Below are 11,122 nucleotides of genomic sequence, written 5' to 3'. Positions count from 1 at the left end.
TATTTGAAATTGACACAACTTGTCAACATTAAGAGTAAAATTGCACAATTGTATACCTTAGGTGTAAAATTACTCCTGACTGTAAATGCTAGGGGTATTTTTGCACCTTATCTCTTATATATATATATATATATATATATATGGAAAAGTCTTCTATGGTTTCAACCCATCCCATATAATCCAAAAAAATAGCCCCTCAATAGATGCAGATCATATTTCTCTCTCCTCAATTAATTCGTAGACTTTCTCTCTCCATTTACCTTTACAATTCGCTAGATTCCGGCCACCGCGAAAAATTTTCCGATTAGCGGAAAATTTTATTTAATTTTTCGTTGAGGGACACTTTTTCGTTGAGACCAAAAACTCAATTTATGTATTCTGGGCAATCGTTTTTATCGTCCAGGGACAAGTTTTAATGTAACCAAAGAAGAATACGTTTCCATTTGACTATTAGTTGGACTATAGAAAAAATTTCAAGGAAGAATGATATTGGCAATTTATTCAGTTTTTCGTTGAGGGACGGTTTTCCATTGAGACCAAAACCTCAATTACGTCTCCTGGGCAATCGTTTTTATCGTTCAGTTACGTCTCTTGGGCAATCGTTTTTATCGTTCAGGGACAAGTTTTAATGTAACCAAACAATAAGACGTTTTCATATGACTATTAATTGGACTATAGCAAATGACACTTTCAATTCTTGTAATCAATCAATAGATTCTGCAGAAGACAGCTGGTTGCTGCATTTACCACAAAATCATTCATCCACCTAATTATATATAGTAGGTTTTTGGTACGATATAGTGTAATGCAATGAAATGTAATAAATGTTGTAATGTAATCGTGACTCGTCAAGCGAATCGAATAGTAAGATGCAGTTAAACTTTATGATATTATAAAAAATTGAAGATTTACCGTGTTGAACTTAAAATACTATCAAATATTAGTCTAGAAATGCAATTTAATGTAAGCAAAGAAATCATATTTGTTGGTCCCTTATAACGTGACAAGTATAGTTCCAATGGGGGGTTAGGAACTATTTAAACTTTATCGTCCGTTAAGGCTGACTTTTTTTTTAACAAAAAGGTTTTGGAACAGCAGCGCTGAGTAAATAGCAAGATACTAGCTTAGTCAACTAGTGACTAAGTCAGTTTCTTTACTTGAGTCAGGAGATAGCACTTAGAGTCTATTCCTGAACTCAGATATTCAATACGCACAACTCAGTGTGACTTCTTAACTAAGTCGGTTTTTAAGCAAGCAATATATTAAAGGAGTTTAAGGGATAGAAAGATGTTACTCAATGGAGTTATCCAGGTTCGGCCTCTCCGCCTACGTCCTATCCCCGGAACACTTCCGGGATTTTAGAATCCTCTACTGAGCTCTTTAAAGGTAGAGCACAAACCTTTTACAAATCAGAAGCTGAGTATAACAAGAGTACCTTCCTCTATACCTCTACTCACTTCTATTCTACTTGCTGAGTACTTTAACCGAGTACTCAGCCTCTCCTTTCTAATCTCTAGAAATGATAAATGATTGTCCTAAACAACAATTGCTAAGACACCTTAGATGATTGAATAATCACTCTAGACTTTTACACGAAAGATATGGAATTTGGTGTAAGTATTTGCTTTGCTTTTTCTCATAGAACTTCGAGTAGAATTTTGGTCAGCGTAATAGCTTGATGAAGATCTGTGTGTAATGAAGCAACTGAAGGCCCTATTTATAGAGACATCTGAGGCATCGGTCATTTCAAATTTCGAAATAACCGTTGGAGGGAAACGGCTTCTGTTGTCATTCAGTGCTGCTCAGTGCTCTTGGCCAATCAGATTCAAGCATCTTCTGTCTTCGGTCAGTGCTGAGCAGCTTTTAGCCAGTCCGACAGAATGTCTCTCCATTTGCGGTAAAGTCAACTAGACAACTTTCTATGTCTTCCGAACTTTACCCAAAGTAGAAATACTTTGTCTGGAAGTTCTTCTTGCTCAGCTGCTATCTTGTACTCTTTGTCGATACAACTCAGCAACTTCGTTCCGAAGTTGTCAACGAAGGTCTTCTCGATCCTTCTCATGCTGAGCTGCGTTTTGTACACAACGGCAGCGTTTTGCTCACACGGGCCGAGTGGTCTTGATCTGTTTGACTTGGGCTTTGACTTCCGTATTGGGCTTTGGCCTTTTTAGTCTTTAAGTCTTATAAACAATTTAATTCAACATTGAACAAACACATTAGTGTAATAAATCAAAGCATTTAAACTTAGTGTGTTTTAGAATATTTAATTATACTTAAATAATTTTGTCAAATCAAAATCATGTGGAAAGGTGTTTCAACAAACTCCCCCATTTTGATGTTGGCAAAACTATTCAGCGAAGAACTCAGTGTTGAGCTCCCCTATGATAGTTGACCTAATATACTTAGCAAACTCCCCCGTCAGGGTTGAGCTACTGACTTAGTTTTACTCTAAACATTTTAAGGTTTAATTGAGTAAGTCTAAGGTCAGTTTTCAGATATAGGTCAGCTCATGGAACATATTCTATTTTACTCAGTTTTCAGTGGAAGATTTAAACGTTAGAGAGCGTTGAGTATATTTTGTTCAATGAGTTTTATAAGACAGTGTTTAATAAACATTCAAGACAATGTCAAACATTTTATCACATGGCATACAATCAACAAGTATTATAAACAGTAAGCATAGTTGATGTATTGAAGATGCAAATTATAATTACTCAACATCATATAATATAAGTCAAGTTTGAAAATTGATGCAAGTATTATATTGAATTAAAGTAGTCAGCATACATCAGCAAAAAGAAACATAGAAACTACAAAGTATAAAAACTGAGCTAGCCTATTTCTATTTATTTTTCTTATGCTTAGACTGACTACTTCCAGCAGCCTCTTACTAAGTTCTTGCTTGTTCTTTCTCCCCCGTTTTGTCAGCATCGGGAGGAGGAGGAGACCTGAAGGAGTTGTTTAAGGCAGCTTTGGTCAGTTGGGCTGACAACTCCTTAAGCTTACCGGCGCTTTCATTGATGCCGTCGAAGACAGCAACGCCATCATCCAAGACCTCTTGAGGTACACTAATCGCAGATGAGCTGAGCATGCTCAGTATGTAAGTTTGAGACTTACCCACCCAAGTAATTGTATCCGTCAGCGCAACAAAAGCCTGATGAAATGTCTTCAACAAGGCTGAGTCATAGTACTGATGCTGGATGTTGGTATGACGCACATGGTTGAATGTCTTTTGGGTAGTGGTCAGTATCTCATTCTGCTTCATTTGGTCAGTGTCCATCTCTTGCTTATTTAAGTTCAGCAAACGAACAGCTTCGCTGATTTGCTCCACTGAGCATTGAGAAGAGGTAGCAAGCTGATGGCTGGTCTTGGTTTGCTCAGTGTGAAGCTGGGCAAAGAGCATTTTAACTTCAGCTGAAGTTGCGTATTGAGTGTTCACAGCTGACAAAGTTTGAAATTGTCCCTGAAGGGAGTTGAGATGTTGAACCATTGTCAGCTGGAGCTCAGCCAGCTTCTGGATAGAATCCTGCTTAGGTTGTTGAGCTTGAACAGAAATCATTATACTCAGCAAATCCTTCATTCCTTGAACCTCGTTGAGAAGTTCAGTCACTTGGGAAAGCTGAGTAGGCTCAACTGTTGAAGACCCAGTAGCAGGTTCAGCAGTTTGATGAAGGTTTTGGATTAATGACTGCACCGAGTTGATGATTTTTCTGCCAGACTCGGTGGCATGCAGATAGCTGAGTGATCCTTCATCAGATTGCCTAGGTTCCTCAGTATGACCAGTTGATGGAGGAGTTAGGTGTAGCTCATGGTCAGTGACTGGTTGTGGGTTATCAATATGCACTTGGTCGATTTGATTTGAAGTTGATTGATCAGCAGGATTGATTATTGGTTCAGAGATAGGCTGAATGGGTTCAGTGCTAACTGGGGCAGGGGTTTCCTGAGTCAGCACAGTGCTTGGGGCAGCAGCAACATCGAGAACTTGCTTGGTTGGATTATTGGGTTGGCAGAAGCATTCAAGTCGGCTTGTTCCTGTAATGAAGAAACAGAGGCTTGCTTTTCGATGGTTGATGGCAGAGAAGAAGGAGTTGGTTGTCTGAAAAATTTCAGCTTGATCTTTGAAGGGTCTTTGGTAGGCTCCTGGACAGTGAAGTCAAGGACAGTCGGCTGATGCGCCTTTACCAGTCTTCTTCTTGTGCCCTGAGTCCTTGGAGGAGTGGGGTCAGCTTGGATGGACTCTACTGAGTGAGAAGGAGAAGTTTCTTCCTGATCAGCATTGTGCTGGTCAGTTTGTTCTTGTTCTTCTTCTGTCGCCAACTCAGTATTAGTTGGCTTAGCATCTTCCTCTTCACTGCCTGTCTCCTCAGAGTCATCTTGATCACTCACTTCTTCCTCCTGTTCCTACTCATCATCTTCCTCTTCTTCTTCTAACTCTTCTTCAAGCTGTGCGATGAACTGATTATCCAGTAGCACATCATCATCTTGTTGTTGCTCAGCTTCAGTTCCTTGACTTTGAAGGTACAGTGAGTTAGTGGGAACCACGATGTTAGTTGGTATGGCATCTATTGGAGTCAGCTCTGAAGAAGGCTTCTTCTTCTTCCTTAGTGGTTGTTCATTAACATCCACTCTATCTTCTGCCTCAGGCTCATCTTGCCTAGGTCTTTTCTCAACTGACCTTGGCTCAGCTTGTCCTTGCTGAGCAGAAGTTCCCTTGGTGACAAATTTCACTTTCTTTGGAGGAGGAACAGCTTCTGTGCTTTGGACAACTTTCCTCTTCTTGTCAGCTGGGGCCTTTGTTCTTCAGCTTTGTTTTGTGACTGTCTCCTCAGCCGTTTGCTCAGCAGCACCTTTTGCTTTCTTGATCGGTTGGTTGAACTTCAAAGCGAACAGCGCAGCAGCTGTAATCTCAGATCCTTGGGCCTCAGTTTCCTCAGATAGGTCAACTTGGTGATCTATCAGGATTCTGGTGATGAGTGAGCCCAGCCTCAGATTTTTAGAACTTCTTTGGAACCCAGCGATCAGAAAGATAGGCATGTTGATTGGTTTGTAGGTCAGCATATGCCATATGAAGCATTGCTCGAAGTTGGATGCTGAGCTGGTGCAATTAATCTTGGGGTAGATGTAATTGGTCAGCAGGTAGTGGGCCATCTTCTGATGTTGGCCCATAGAGGAACTGGAGATTTCTCCTACATGGCCAGCAGGCTTGCAGAAGGTGGTTGAGTACCCAGTTCCTTCATGGTCACTAGACCTCCTCAGTTTTACTCCTTCATTCTTCAGCTTCAGTAAGCTGGCAAGGTAGGTAGGGTTGACGAAGATGGTTTTCTTCTTTACCTCGGTGACTAAGTGGTCCTGGTTATCATCAGCGACACGCAGGTTGTGGTAGAATTCCCTTACCAAGTCAGGGTAAGTGGGATCTCTGATGGAGAACAGCTCGGTCCAGCCATTCTTTGATATCCATTCACAGAATGGTTGCTCGGTTTCCACGAAAGCCTCAGAGAACCACCTTGAGTGGTCTATCTTCCATTCTCTTACATTTTCAAAGACCTTGGTATAGGTTCTGACCTTGGTCTGCTTTCCTTTGGAGGAGGTGGCTTGGACAGCTTTGCCTTTGCTCGGCGTAGTGGCCTTAGCAGGTTCATGCTGAGCAGAAGGTCTGGAGGGTTCATCGGAACTAGTCTTAGAGTGACCGGCACCGGAGATGTTCAAGGAAACTCTTGTCATTGTTTTAGAGAAAATTTGGAGAGTTTTGAGGATTTGAGAGAGAAAATAAGAATTGCCAGAAAGTTCTGTATGCGTAAAGAACTAAAAGTGGGGAAATGCCCACTATTTATAGATGTGATCGGTTGATCTTATTGAATCCATGTGTCAGTCTGACCTTGGGATTCTCAACCGACAAGAATTCTGGCATTTATGACACATTCGGCGCAGAGATTCGTACTTAGTACGTTTACGTCATCCTAGGTGGCTATACGCGTGCTTAACATTAAATGCAACGATCTTTTACTCAGTGTTAGAATTCTAAACGTTCTAAATTCTGAGTAGTCAGTTTTACGCAAAAAAGGATAGTTAGAGTAATTTGTTACTCAATCTGAGATAACTTACTCGGTGTGCATAATTACTCGGCATGTGATATTCATTCATTCAACATAAAAACACTCAGCATGGTAAACACTCAGCATGCATAGATTACACATTGTACTTAGGAATTTATGACAGTGGATTAAACATACCAATGGCTTCTCTCAGTATGTTGAATTGCTCACGTGCTAGTGGCTTTATGAAGATATCAGCAAGCTGTTCATCTATTGGAACATAGGTCAGCTTGATCTCCCCTTTGAGTACATGGTCTCTGATGAAATGATGTCTTATGCTGACATGTTTCATCTTGCTGTGCTGGATTGGGTTCTTTGATAAGTCAATGGCACTCTTGTTGTCATATTTGACTTCAATTGTTTTAGTCTGAACACCATAATCTTCGAGCTGTTGCTTAATCCAAAGGACTTGGGCAACACAGCTTCCAGCGGCAATGTACTCAGCTTCAGTGGTTGACAAGGCTACTGACTGCTGCTTCTTACTGAACCAAGACACAAGACAGCTTCCAAGAAAATGGCAGCCTCCTGAGGTGCTTTTACGTTCAAGCTTGTCTCTTCCGTAGTTAGCGTCAGTGTATCCAATGAGTGTGAAATCATAAGTGTTGGGATACCATAAACCTTCATTCACTGAGCTTTGCAAATATCTAAGGATCCTTTTTACAACTATGTAATGGGATTCCTTAGAGTTAGATTGATATCTAGCACAGTAACATACTGAGAATTGAATGTCCGGTCTACTGGCTGTTAAGTAAAGTAAAGAGCCAATCATACCTCAGTATAACTTGCTGTCTACTGACTTACCTTTCTCGTCAGCGCAGAGGACATTATCAGTGCCCATAGGAGTGGATATTGGCTTACAGTTTTCTAAGTCATATTTCTTCAATATCTCCTTGGCATATTTAGTTCGACTGATGAAGATGCACTAGTACAGAAATGCTCACTTGTGTCGCACCTCTTGTGTCGCGCTTGAAGAGAAAGCGACACAACAGGGTAACTAGTGTCGCGCGTTCTGTAAACACGACACAACTAAGTATTCTGTGTCATCACTTGTGTCATGCTTGAAGAGCGTGCGTCACAAACGAGTTACTTCTTGTATCGCCTCTCTTATAGTGTGACACAAGAGCAAGCTTGTGACGCGCCTTTACCAAAACGTCACAAGGAGTGTGTTATCTTTGTGACATGCTTTTATAAAAGCGACACAAGTAGTGTGTTATCTTTGTGTCGTTCCTTTTTAAAAGTGCGATACAACTAATACGAACTACTATTTGAATATAATTATTTTTTCTTTATATTTCTTAAAATACTAAAAATTAAAAAAAAAAGATACATATAAATTAATTAAAAATAAAATGAAATGAAAAATATATAATTAAAATACATATAAATTAATTAAAAATAAAATGAACTGAAAAAATATATAATTAAAATGTAAATATGGAGAATCAAACCTTTAATTAGTTGAAACATCATCAAACGTCTTAACCATCTGAACCAATTTTATTTCTTATCAATTATTCACTAATTATAACAAGTATTAAAATTTTAAATATTAGTAGAATTTTTACACAATTAATTTGCTAACCATTATTCATTCACTAATTGTATCCATCTCTGCTTCCTTCCTTATTTTCTAGGGTTTTATTTTATCTCCACTCCATTGCTGCCAACCTCCACCTCGTACACCGCCACCTCGATCTCGTACCGCCACTTCGCACACTGTCGTTCGTATCTCCGGTCATTCCACTTCTCACGGCGCCGGAAACTACTAGCGGCTTCTCCACTGCCGCCTCCACCTCCTCCACCTCTCGATCTCCACCTCTTCTGCACAAAATCTAAAGGTTTTGTTATTTTCCCCCAATATTTGCTCCCTCGAGGTCGTTATTCAAATGTTGTGGAGATTTCAAGGCTTTACTTTTTTTTTCTTTCTTGTCGAAGTTAGATTAGACAATGGTGGAAGGCATACTAAGATCTCTGTTTAAATGCTTTGCGTCTTAGATGGACTTGAAGTACCTTCATCAGCATGCAGCCATCAATACCAGCATTGGTCTGAATCCAACTCCACAATTGGAGCTTTCAACAGTTATTGGAAGTAATGAACTCAGTTTGGGTGAAAAAATTGGATTTGATACAACTTCTGTTTCATTCACAAAATGTATTGCTGGGGTTGGATTGAACAAGTCAGATTTTTCTGCGGCACTTTTGTTGTAAGTGCATGATAAGCTTGCTATTTCCCCTATAAGATGTGTTAATGTAATTCTCTTTTTTCATATCTTCTGCTTGCGTGTGTTCCAAAATATTATTTGCAGTTTACAGGGGATGAATATCCTACATGATTTTTGACAGATTTAATACTTGACCTCTAGCAGATTTTATAGGGTGCATACATGTAGCAGTGGCCATCCCATATACATAGTTGTGGGATTGAAGTTAGAGCCGCATTCTATATAGGCTAGTTTATATCTCTGGGCCCTGGTATAGTTTTGGCAATGACCAGCATATTTCTGGCTACAATAGATAGCTTAGACGGGAACTTTTATGACTTGGAGTTCGTATCTGCACACTCAAGATCATAGCTAGCTATTTTGTTTCATTCCTAATAAATTTTGTTTTCATGTGAGTGCAACATGAATATTTTCTACTGAGGCCTGATATTAATATGCGTTTAGCCCTTTTAATTAAGGTTTCTAAGGTTGTGTTTGTGTCATGACAACATATTTAAGTGATAAGGTCAGGATCAATTATATGTAATTGATGCCAAGCCTACTTGTAGTTCTTAGCCAGATACCATAAATCCCGAATTATGTAGTTTTTTTCTTCTGTTTAAAAATCAGGTCAGGTTAAGAAAAAGTTGTATGTATGCTGATGTTCTTCTAGTTTCATACATTTCCCTCATGTTTTATTTTATTAGAGAATATAGTTAACTATGCCTCGCTATTACCTCCTTGAAGAGACTTCCAAATTTAAGTAGGAATTTCACAATTGTTATATGCATTCTTTAACTTCTTGTCTGGAACTTTTTTAAATTCTGATATACTAATCTATTATCAAGTGTTATAATATGATTTTCTTGAAATAGAGTACTGAGATTAACGCGTGTTTGTGTCTGTGTATATATGTATCACATTTGTGTAATAGTCGACTGCATTAGTTATATATATATATATATATATATATATATATATATATTGGCTTTTCATTCACAAAGTTGATCTGATCTGAAGTTCTGATTTTCTTGATCCAATTTATGATAATCGGTATGGATTTGCCTATTAGTTGTTATGCTTCATGTATATTAAGTTGATGATTTATTTTTTTTACTTAATAATTGCTGTACAGAGTGGACAAGGGCCAGACCGTCAAATTATCTTATATTCATGCGGTAAATCCATGGCATTCAGTTGCTGCTGAAATGAGTCATAGGTTATCCACCTACGAGAACAGTTTTACCATTGGAAGCTCTCACACGGTGGATCCACTCACAATGGTAAAAACACAGTTTTCGGACAATGGCAAAGTTGGGAGTCACTGACTCCTTTACTAATTAAAATCTATTACGCTAAACCAGAATTCGAACTCGACAACTCGAGGGAAACCAGAATTCGAACTCGACAACTCGAGGGAAATCAACTTAATTATAGAAAGATATAATTATGTAGTTTCTGTGTTGTCATAACTGAGGAGGGTGCCATCTTTATTCGAATCATGTTCAATGAATTAATAAATTAATTAAGTGGGTTTGTTTTTCAGGTGGTGAAGCATGGAATTGAAACAGAGTTGTTAGACAAAGTAGAGAGGATGACAAAGGGACATTACCAGAAATGTATGGAGCAGAGATTCAAGGAAATGGTAGCAAGTAAAGGGCTTGATGTTGTCGAAACTGAGATCAAAGATATGGATTGGGAAAGTAGCTTCCATATCCGCCATCTTCCCCAATCTAATATTTCTGAAATTCCTGATCTCGCTCATGAATATAGGAAATTGATGAAGGAATTTGCAGGGAAGTTAGACAAACTAGCAGAGGAAGTTCTGGATTTGTTATGTGAGAATCTTGGACTTGAAAAGGGGTATCTGAAAAAAGCATTTAATGGATCAAAAGGTCCAACCTTTGGCACTAAAGTTAGCAACTACCCGCCATGCCCAAAGCTAGAGCTTATAAAGGGACTGAGCACACACAGATGCTGGTGGTATCATCTTACTTTTCCAGGATGACAAAGTGAGTGGGCCAATGGATTGATGTCCCACCTATGCGCCACTCCATTGTTATCAATCTTGGAGACCAACTATAGGTAGTCTATCCATATCTGTTTTTGTATGCTTACTTCGACAAAAGGGTTATCTTCAAAGACTCTATGCATTTGGTTCCAAATATCACTCATAATTTTAGCAATCACTCATAATTTCTGTGCATTTGGTTCCAAATATTAGCTCTCTGCAATCACTCATAATCACTAATTATTTCTCTTTATCGTTGTTTGGCAGATCATGATTTTTGTACATATCTAAGTATCAGTCTCTTGTATTTAGTTGTAACTTTTTATTTTGTGCTTCAGACTCTTTGAGCACACTTCCACCAAAGTCTGTACAATTAACAAAACCATTTGCATTTCAACCTTGGATGAATTCAGAGGAAAACATTGGCAATCTTCTGATGGTATGTCCCTGGTTAATCTCTAGTTACTTCATGTGCTTGTCTGCTTATTTGATTTTCGATGCCATTTTTGCCTTGTTTGATTTGAAGTCCAAGGAAGAAGTTGAGTTCTCCTATCATTGACATTTCAAACTCAGTATGCATCCGCTTACTAAATTCCTTGCACATTGACTCATTAGTAGCACCGAATATAATATCATCAACATATATTTGAGCCAGCAGGGTATCTTTACCCTTTCTCTTAATGAATAAGGTTGTATCAGCTTGACCCCTGACATAATTTCTAGTCAGCAAGAAACTGGTCAGCCTCTCATACCAAGCACGTGGTGCTTGCTTGAGGCTATACAGAGCCTTTTTGAGTTTATAAACGTGGTTTGGGAAC

At 38.8% G+C, this 11,122-nt stretch overlaps 1 pseudogene; it reads left to right on the top strand.

The window, feature by feature from the left end:
• The first annotated feature begins 8,087 nt into the window (after positions 1–8,087).
• LOC136227106 (1-aminocyclopropane-1-carboxylate oxidase-like) lies at positions 8,088–10,378 on the top strand (annotated as a pseudogene).
• Positions 10,379–11,122: the final 744 nt, after the last annotated feature.

The sequence above is a fragment of the Euphorbia lathyris genome, chromosome 4 (assembly GCF_963576675.1).
Source record: "Euphorbia lathyris chromosome 4, ddEupLath1.1, whole genome shotgun sequence".
Lineage (NCBI taxonomy): Eukaryota > Viridiplantae > Streptophyta > Magnoliopsida > Malpighiales > Euphorbiaceae > Euphorbia > Euphorbia lathyris.
This window is presented reverse-complemented; position numbering and strand designations above follow the sequence as displayed.